At 41.9% G+C, this 8782-nt stretch overlaps 1 protein-coding gene across 1 annotated transcript in view; it reads left to right on the top strand.

Annotated features, from left to right (window-relative positions):
- The window catches only part of LOC107266000, a 33567-nt gene that overhangs the window by 12182 nt on the left and 12603 nt on the right, over positions 1 to 8782 (top strand). The window lies entirely within an intron of this gene.

Here is an 8782-nt window from a genome sequence, read left to right as displayed (position 1 = left end):
GGGGTTGTCCTGAACTCTACACCGTCTAGTAATACGATTCCGCAAGGACGGCACTACCCGAAGGACCTATCGAGACGTTGACGTTATACGCCGAACTCTACGGGATATCTGGGAACGCGAGAAATGTCAGTTGGAAAATTGATGTAAATTGTAAAAAGTGACATTTTACTTTTTCACAGACATTTCTTGGATTTTGCATACTTTAATATAACACGAATGAGGATTATCGGATCCTTGGATCGTTTGACTTGATGTTTATATTTTTAAAATTTATTTTAGTATTCGGTATTATTTTACTTTAGTATTTGTATTACTTTGAAAGAATTGCAGGTCAGGTTATTTGACAATGTTATATCAAGTATTATATATTATTATCGCACAACAAATTGTACAATGGTGACGGCTGCAAGGATAGAAATGGAATTAACGAATAGTAAATTTGTGTTTTAAACTTTTGACTGGCTATGCACATGTGCCTTTGTATATAGTAACGCTCTTTTCCCTTAAAAACTAAATGCGAATGAACCCTCGGAAGGTACGAGTCCTCTGAATAAGATTTGAAATCTGCAGATCTTGAAATTCGAGACTATTATAGTCCTCGTGTTGTTCCTACTCTGCACGCATGCTACACCTTGCGACAATAATTTTGTAACGGTATACCGAGGGCTACATAGATCCATTATGGGCCTCTTAATTCCCTGAATGCGATTTGAATTGCAACCCTTTATCGCCACGCAGTATGGAATTCAAAATTTATGCTCAAGTCCCGTATATAGTAGGTATATACGAGGACTGGAAAACCCTTTCGGGATAATTCCTCCTTATTCTATTCTGGTCGCCATGATACATATCGATCCTGAGTTAAAAGCGAGAATAATGTTTCTATTGCCTTCAACTTTGACCTTTCGTATCAATCGTTATACCTACATATAGCTTAAAGCTTGTTGGTTCAAGGGAACTATGAATCACCCTAACGAATCCGATAGAATTCAAATGTTTCTTTTCGATTTTGAAAATTAATTTTTTTTATCTCAAAAGACAGATAAAATTCATCGATAAGGTTATTAGTCGACCAATTAACGGGACAACCCATCTAGCTGCGTGTTAACTGTGACAGACATTAATTAATTTAACTTACTCTCTCCGCATGCGGCAACGTATTTCTCTTGACTCATTTAATTTCTCTCGTTTACCTCGAACGTGGCTTGTCGATGTGTGCCTTGAACAGTGTTTATTGATGCAGTAACACCGCGCAACCCGTTCGAATCTCAGCAGCGCATTAGTTACGGGGAATTAAACACCCTGTCCGTTGCCTGGACAATACTGCTATATCCGATAGAAGCAGTTTCAAACACCATGTAGCCCGATTAAAACCCGACAATCTCTTCATTGTATTCGTCTTAAAAAAAAGAGATGTAAAATCTTGATACCGCACCAAAAAAAACACATGCAAATATCCGTTGCATCTAAACTGCTTTACGTCATAGAAATAGCCTCGTGCGAAGCTGGGAAATTGATTATTTTGAAACATCTTGTACCTAGAGAATATTTTAATAAATTTATCTTGAAAAAAATATATAGTGTCTATCAGTGAAGTTTTATCGTCACGGTGGTCCACTTATCGCGGTGGTTCAATATACAGAAAACGTAAGAAGGTTAATCTATACCCCGTGTTCAGTCGAACAAGGTGACGTCCCTGTATAGATATTTATCGGTAGAAAAAAACAACCGTGCTTGAAAGTCTTCTAAGACGTTACTTCCCGGGAGTAGTGCAATTTGCACAGTAAGCGATTGCGATGAATGGAAGCTATGACGACGGTCAAGGGTTCCGGGATCCGCATAGAATGTAACAAGGTAGAGGATTTACATTCGTACGGCCCTGGGACGTCTATAGGTGCGTCTCTGTATGCTCCGTGGGATTTGGCTTTGCTCGTGCACTTACAACGGCTCTTCTTGTTTTCTTTTTTTTTTTTCCTTTCCTCTCTGTCTTCCACTCGGCCACCTTTCTTCCTTGTCACGCTGCACCAATAGTAGCTCTATTTACGGTTAATGCGGACGAGACTGTAGTGCCAAATGGCGAGAGGTAATTATTGTTAAAACGGAAACAGCAGAAAAGTGCGCCGTATTTTATATCTTTCGCAAATAGTCCGACGTCAGGAAATCGTGACGGACAGTATGGTTTATGCGTTTTGTCTTTACGTATCTTTCTTCCCAGTTCTCTATGTAGTTTGTTGAAGTCAATGTTTTTTCGCGGTCGTGTAAACCGACACTCCACTGAAATAATAAGGCATTATTTCTTTAATTGGGTTAGTATAACTGTGTTCGGTCCAATCTCTGTATGACTCCGTCTGCGCGTGTCGTACGTTGTGATTCTCGGTACTCGGGTAGTCTCGTGACTTGTGAAGAGGCCACAGTGCATCTTGACGAGTATGTCAGTGTGACGTGGAGTTGCCATTTTGGTATTTCAAAAACGTGCGTGGAACATTGAAAACGAGTCATGAATATAGACGTATAGAAATGGACATTGAAAAAGATTTTGAAAGTTCGAAAAATTCAATTTCAATGTTTTGCTAGTTCGAAAAAATATTTTCAATGTTGGCTATCGCGCGCGACGTGCCTCACAGCACGTGCAAAGTTTTGAGAACGCAGAGCGTGTAGGACCTTTCAAAATATTTGGAAAGAAGGCTAATTCGGTTTTGCCAAAATACCCAGAATTCCTTGGGTACGGTTAGTATCTAAGCGACCTCGTTTAGGCAACCTAGAAAAAGGGAGAGCTGTACGACGAGGGGGTTTGAAAAGTTTTCTTCAGTTGGTATCGTGTTACATACCCGCACGAATAGCCACATAGCCAGTAGACACCCCCATGGGGACGGTATGGTACCCCATGGAGGGACGGAACTGGGAACGTCTTAATAAGGCAATGAGCGGTCTCGTCGATCATGGGAAAATGTGCGTAAGCCTAATGACCGACAATAAGATGAAAGAGAGAGAGAGAGAGAGAGAGAGAGAGAGAGAGAGAGAGAGAGAAAAGAGCAGTTGGTGAACTGATAAAAGAGAAGGGATTGCGTAATACGTGCACTTAGTTGTACATACGTGTTCGTTCCGTGTATAGAACCCGTACGTACTCTGTGCTCACGTACGATTTGAAGTCGGTTACGTTTACTGAAAGGCCTCGAAAATCGATCTTGTTAAATCGATTTCAATGGAAAACGGTTACTCGAGTGCGAGGCAAATGTCGGATGATATAATGGGGGCTCCTGAAAAATGCGAAGTGACCGGGTGTTCGAATAAGTCAAAGAAAAGATTTGTTTAATTGACAGTAGATTGAAAAGATTTTTCCTAGATGTTCGTTTGAAAATTTTTTATTTTTCATATAAAAAAAAAATATTGCGACGACACCAGACTGACGGGGCAACTTTTCTAACGATATTTGATCAGTCGATTAAAAGTGATATTAATCGACGAAATGGATATTACGTATTTATGGGTGTGCCCTTTTCCTGATGGTGGGCCATTAACAAGGATAAATTCGTCGCGGTCGTATCCTTTGGTCCGAATTCCCAGGACACCAAGGACCTTGTGACGAATCAATTAGCAAGATCATTAATAAGGATTTAGTCAGTTCGACGGGTTTCGTCTTTGCCAACGCATCTCTGTCGTCTGACGCTGCTCTCACGATGTCCTTGGACTTTCCAACGGTAGCTTGCTATTTGTGCCAGATCCTGCGGAAGGACTCACTCGACTTCTGATTCTTTTAATAGCAATCGAATGGCGCAACAGGGGCGAAGCTGGCTGAGACCTTGCACTTGGGGAGGTCCTGCAGCAGGATGCTGAGTCCCGTAAGAAACGCCCATTCTGCGCAGCATCCTGATAATTTTTAGGGTAAACAAATCCTTTGTCGTCTCTCGATACCTTTGTTGTACCTTAGGGTAGGACGTTGATCAACAATGATCCTTTGTAATCGAGCTCGTCGATCATCCTGACACGCATAACAGCCTAATAAATGATCTTCGATTCGTGCAGGATCCTGCGACCGTTGCAAGATATTTCCCTTCTTTTACCGACTTTTCTTGCCTAACTTTCTTTCCTTTTTATTTACCTCAGCCTTCGTGTCCACGCGGCACACTTTCGTGGGCTGTACCTCATTTTTCTTAGACTCGTCTGCTAATTCGAATTTCTCGCTAGTCATTCACGATCGATCTATCAGGACGTCCTAGCCGGTATAATATCCTTCGAAAATTTGTTCAGCTCGGATAAGAAGTACTCTTTCATTCAGCACCATCTGCTTTTTTATAAGAAAAAAAAAATAATCATTGTCGATGATTGAAAAAAACCTATCATATCCACATCTGTTCACTCAGCATCTCTTGAGATAGTAATAAGAATACAAAATTATTTTTTATTAATTTTTTTAACGATAAGCAAGTGCCAATTGTAAAATGACACTATCAGTTGTTTTCCTTGCCATTTTTTTTTTTTTTTTAGAATTATGTATTCAGATTTCATATTGACAAAAAAATTTTCGATAAATTTTTTTTTATTCAATCGCAAGAAACTGTTTACGAGATTGTCCACAGTCACATTCCCACGATCATTTTTCCCGTTTCAGCAAAATTTTCTGATCAATTAGACAATTTCTACGGCTTCTTCATCCGAAGATGATCCACCCGTCGAACACATGTTACATATGAATGCTCGACTGTCCAACCATTCGTCCAGTCGTCCGTTACTCTCTTAGAAGTTCTCCATTTGCTTCCATCCACATCTTTTTCAGCTCCCCTTTTCTTCTTCTTCTCGTTCATTTACATGTCACAGCCATACTTCCGTACGTGTAGCCCAGACTATACGTACAGTCCCTGCTATAGTGTTTTAACCCTACGAGGGAGTTCTCCGCGTGTTTATTTTCAAGCGTCGGCCTCCGTCCTCGCCGTGCTCGAATCTAGACCGCCTTAAAGAAATATACAACCATTCCGACCCGTGGTCTTTACTTCGTACAGGCCCTTTTATTTTCGGCACGATTGCCCGGGACTATAGGTCCTTTCACAAAGAAATCTCGAGCTCTTGTGAATTTTTTAAAATATGCTTGAGAAATCAGGCTACGCACCCAGCACCACAGGTGTACATGCAATTCACGTGTATTATTCGGCTGGAAGGAGAGGATCGAACTCTTTCGATGAATCGTGACTTTTCTATGAAATTTATCGATCCTTTCAGATATCCAGAGAAACCACGTGGTGGTCAACGCCCACGAGAGCCGTGCGTGACATGATTAAACGTGACCCATTAATCTCTATCGTGGAATCCGACTTAATATTTTTAATTGAGCGTCGATGATCGATTGAAAAAAAACAACAATTATTTTATAATAAAGTATCTCGCACGATTGCCACTAAAAGTCATCAGTTTGTTTTAACGTTGCGAAGATAGCTTTTTTCTCAATTTTCTTGACTCATACATAGTAATGCTGCGTGTGATCTTCGTATAGCCGCATCGTATGTCGATGCGCTCGCATTTGCGATACTATGCGCGCATTTTCCCGCGAAATTCAAATTCGCTGGACGTCGCTCGAGAACCGTGGAGGTTAAAAATAAAAAATTCCATAATGCTTTTTCCAGCGAAGCCTCACGGTATCCCACCAAAGCAAGATGCTCCCCGTACGTGTGACGTCACAGTCGAGCTAACGTATGTGCACGAGCGTAAGGATTAGTATCGTCAGGACGCAGCATACGAAAAACACAATAGCGAGCAGCCCAAAGTGTCCGTAAAATAAATGACTCGTGTCTCGTTCGTGTATTCGAGCCGCACTGAGAGATAAATGAGGGAGGGAAATCAAAGAAAGGGTTGCGCGTCATGGGATTGACTACTAGACCCGTAACAATTTTTTATATTCGCAACCCCTCGCGCGCCGCGTCCGCCAACTATACAATTCCCGAGTGCGTACGAGTTTCTACGAACCGGCAAGAAGCAAATGGCCTTTGTAGACCGACAGACTTCGCGCACTTCGTTAAAAGGAAGTCGATATATTTCCAGACGATTGATTTCCTTCGGAAAGAAAGAGAGCAAAAAAGAAGGCAACCCTCAAAAATATCCCTTGAGAGTTTCCCCACCTTTTGTCATCCCTTATTTCACTCCGTCTCTCTTTCTCTCTGCATAAACGCATCCCTTTCCCGTACGTGTACCATTATTGCCCTCGACTCGTGTGTACGCACCCTTACTACCTTTTATCTCGACATAACCAAAAGTCTTCACGATGCCTTTTGTACCCGAGAAAATACGAAGCTTCTCTACAGCCATTGTTGATTCTCGTTTGGTCGATTAGTCGACGATAATGGCGTACGAGCGGTAACACGTCGCGTTGTTGGTCACAGGCAAAAAATTCTTTAAGGTCATAGGTCGCCTCCGATACCTACGTGCTCACAGCAATACAGCCCGAAAAAAGTTTTCACTATCTTACACAATTTAGGAGTCACGAAGGTCAACCGGGTGACCTGTACATGTGTAACGAGGAAATAACGGTGGATACACAAATATTTCGTATTTTCATTATTTACCCCATTGCGTATACCTATACGTGTCAACGTATAGGTCCTACGCGATAGCTGCATGAAAATATAATATTTCTGGGATAGTAGAACATACATACGCGTGTTAACGGTAATATACGCTATGCCGATCGGGTATGGTCACGTGTCCCATATTAAGTTCTCTTTTTCATGATGCTGTACGATGGGTGTCCTGATTAACTCGTAGGGTCAGTCACGCTTCGATTTAACGGCTTACGAATAGCAAGGAGCCCCGACGTCGTGTAAAAAAGTTAACATCCGACACCTGATAACGGGGCACCATAATTATTTAGTATCGTGCGTACTGGGAAGCCTTTCCGAGACGGTAACCTGGCGTCTCGTAAACGTTATGTGCTCGGAACCGAGAAGTTACGGTAACGATGTCGTTTTTGCTGTGGTTTTAATACGGGTTTGCCTAACGAATCCAATCCCTCTGCTTCCACTTCCGCTTCTCTCCGTGCCACAGTCAGGGCCTTTTCCTATGTGTCTCTTTCCGGTTTTACGAACGGGCTAATACACACTGCCGCCTTGACGCACCATCGTCTGTCTGTTTGTATGTTCTTCGACTTTCACGGGCTGATATTGCATTTCAGTAAGTGTGTGTGGTCAGCACTTCCGGAAGGAAGTCGTCAGGAGATATTGATTTATTAGATAGATATAGATATAGATAGACATAGATATTGATTCGTCCTTTTTCTTGGTCGTTTTCGTTAAATTCTCCTGGCGCAACCGCAGTCGCAACGAACGTCGACCACAGTTCGTTCCGGGTGAATGGAAAATTATTGTATGTCTCCAGTATGGAAATAAACGTTGTATGTACGGTGATATGACGTTGCGGTATTTTGGGGCAAATTAAGGAAAGTGCATTCGGATGCGTCGCGCGCATCAAGTGTGAGCTCGAGATGGGGTTGTTTAATATATGGTATTTTTTTTACATTCTCTTTTTTTTTCACTTTCAGTATCGAGCTTTGTTTTACATTTTGTTTTATTCTCTTGAAAACTCCAGTCGTCCAAGTTTTCCATCTATAGGGTGACCGGGGTGGAATGCATCCTCGAAAATAGAAGCTCGCCTTAAACGTCGCGACATCGCTGTCACTACGAAAATAGATTAGCCTCATTTTTTTTTCATGTAATTATACTCGCGTACTTTACAACGACTGAAAATACGTTCCCTCTTAAATTCCATTACGGTGGCTCATATATATCCTGTGAATATATCATTGGGGGGTGTCTAATTGGCCAACCCGCTGCTGAGACTGCCAAATTGCACGAGACTGCCTATTGCACGATACGGAAATAATAGGTAAGGCACTGTCCGGAAAATTGGGGTCATCCTTGACACTCGGTTCGAGGGAGTGGTCCCGATACTCGTGAATAAATAATTCATGGTCGGTAAAAAAAAGGATGAAAACGACCCTACCGACGAGGGTCCTGTTTGGTTGGGATAAGCCTGTTATAAGGACTGAGGGAACGCAGGAGAGCATGAACGAAGGACGTGAAAAATGGCTGATTATCAATAAGGATTTTTCGAGGCAAAGGAAAAGGTCTTTGAAAAAAAAAAAGAGAGAATAACAAAAAGTATAAATAAAGATCTCTACACTCAGCACCGATGAAAAAAAATATATATATGCCGATCCTTTATCCTGTTGGTGCACATTAAGGATATACATGACTTTAAAACTTCACAGTACAATGGCAGAGTGGATGGTCCGGATTTTGAAATTTGATTATCCAGGGAGAATTATCGTGCGAATAAAATGTCCTGGGATCCTTCTAAAATATACCAGACACCGTCCACTTCGGCACGTAGATCCTTTCAAGGTAAAAGGATCCTTGAAGTGTCTTCCTGAGATAATGTGTCCCGTGAGATAATAGAGCACGGATATTGGGTATGTGCCGGGTGTTCGAAAAATCGTGGAACGGTTTATCGTCTCTTGAAAAAGTTTATGAAAATTTGTTCAGCAACTGTTGCGTCATTGGGACGTAATTTGTCCGAATATTACAGCGTTTGAAAAACAAGAAAAAGGTGATCGTGCGTTGCGTGCTCGAAGTTTTCTTTACACTTGAAAACCGGCCACCCGTTATAATCACACAAACCTTATCTCCAGGATCTGAGGAAGCAAACGGTTTCCTGAGTGAAACGAGCAACTGCTGTCTCGTGTGGGCCAGCCACAAGGGACAGAGATAAAGCACAGTGAAACGCTACGGTTAGGCACCCC

This window comes from Cephus cinctus, unplaced genomic scaffold (assembly GCF_000341935.2).
Source record: "Cephus cinctus unplaced genomic scaffold, Ccin1 Ccin1_scaffold0269, whole genome shotgun sequence".
In the NCBI taxonomy this organism is placed as follows: domain Eukaryota; kingdom Metazoa; phylum Arthropoda; class Insecta; order Hymenoptera; family Cephidae; genus Cephus; species Cephus cinctus.
The sequence above is the reverse complement of the archived record's forward strand: the minus strand, read 5'-3'. Positions and strand labels throughout refer to the sequence as shown.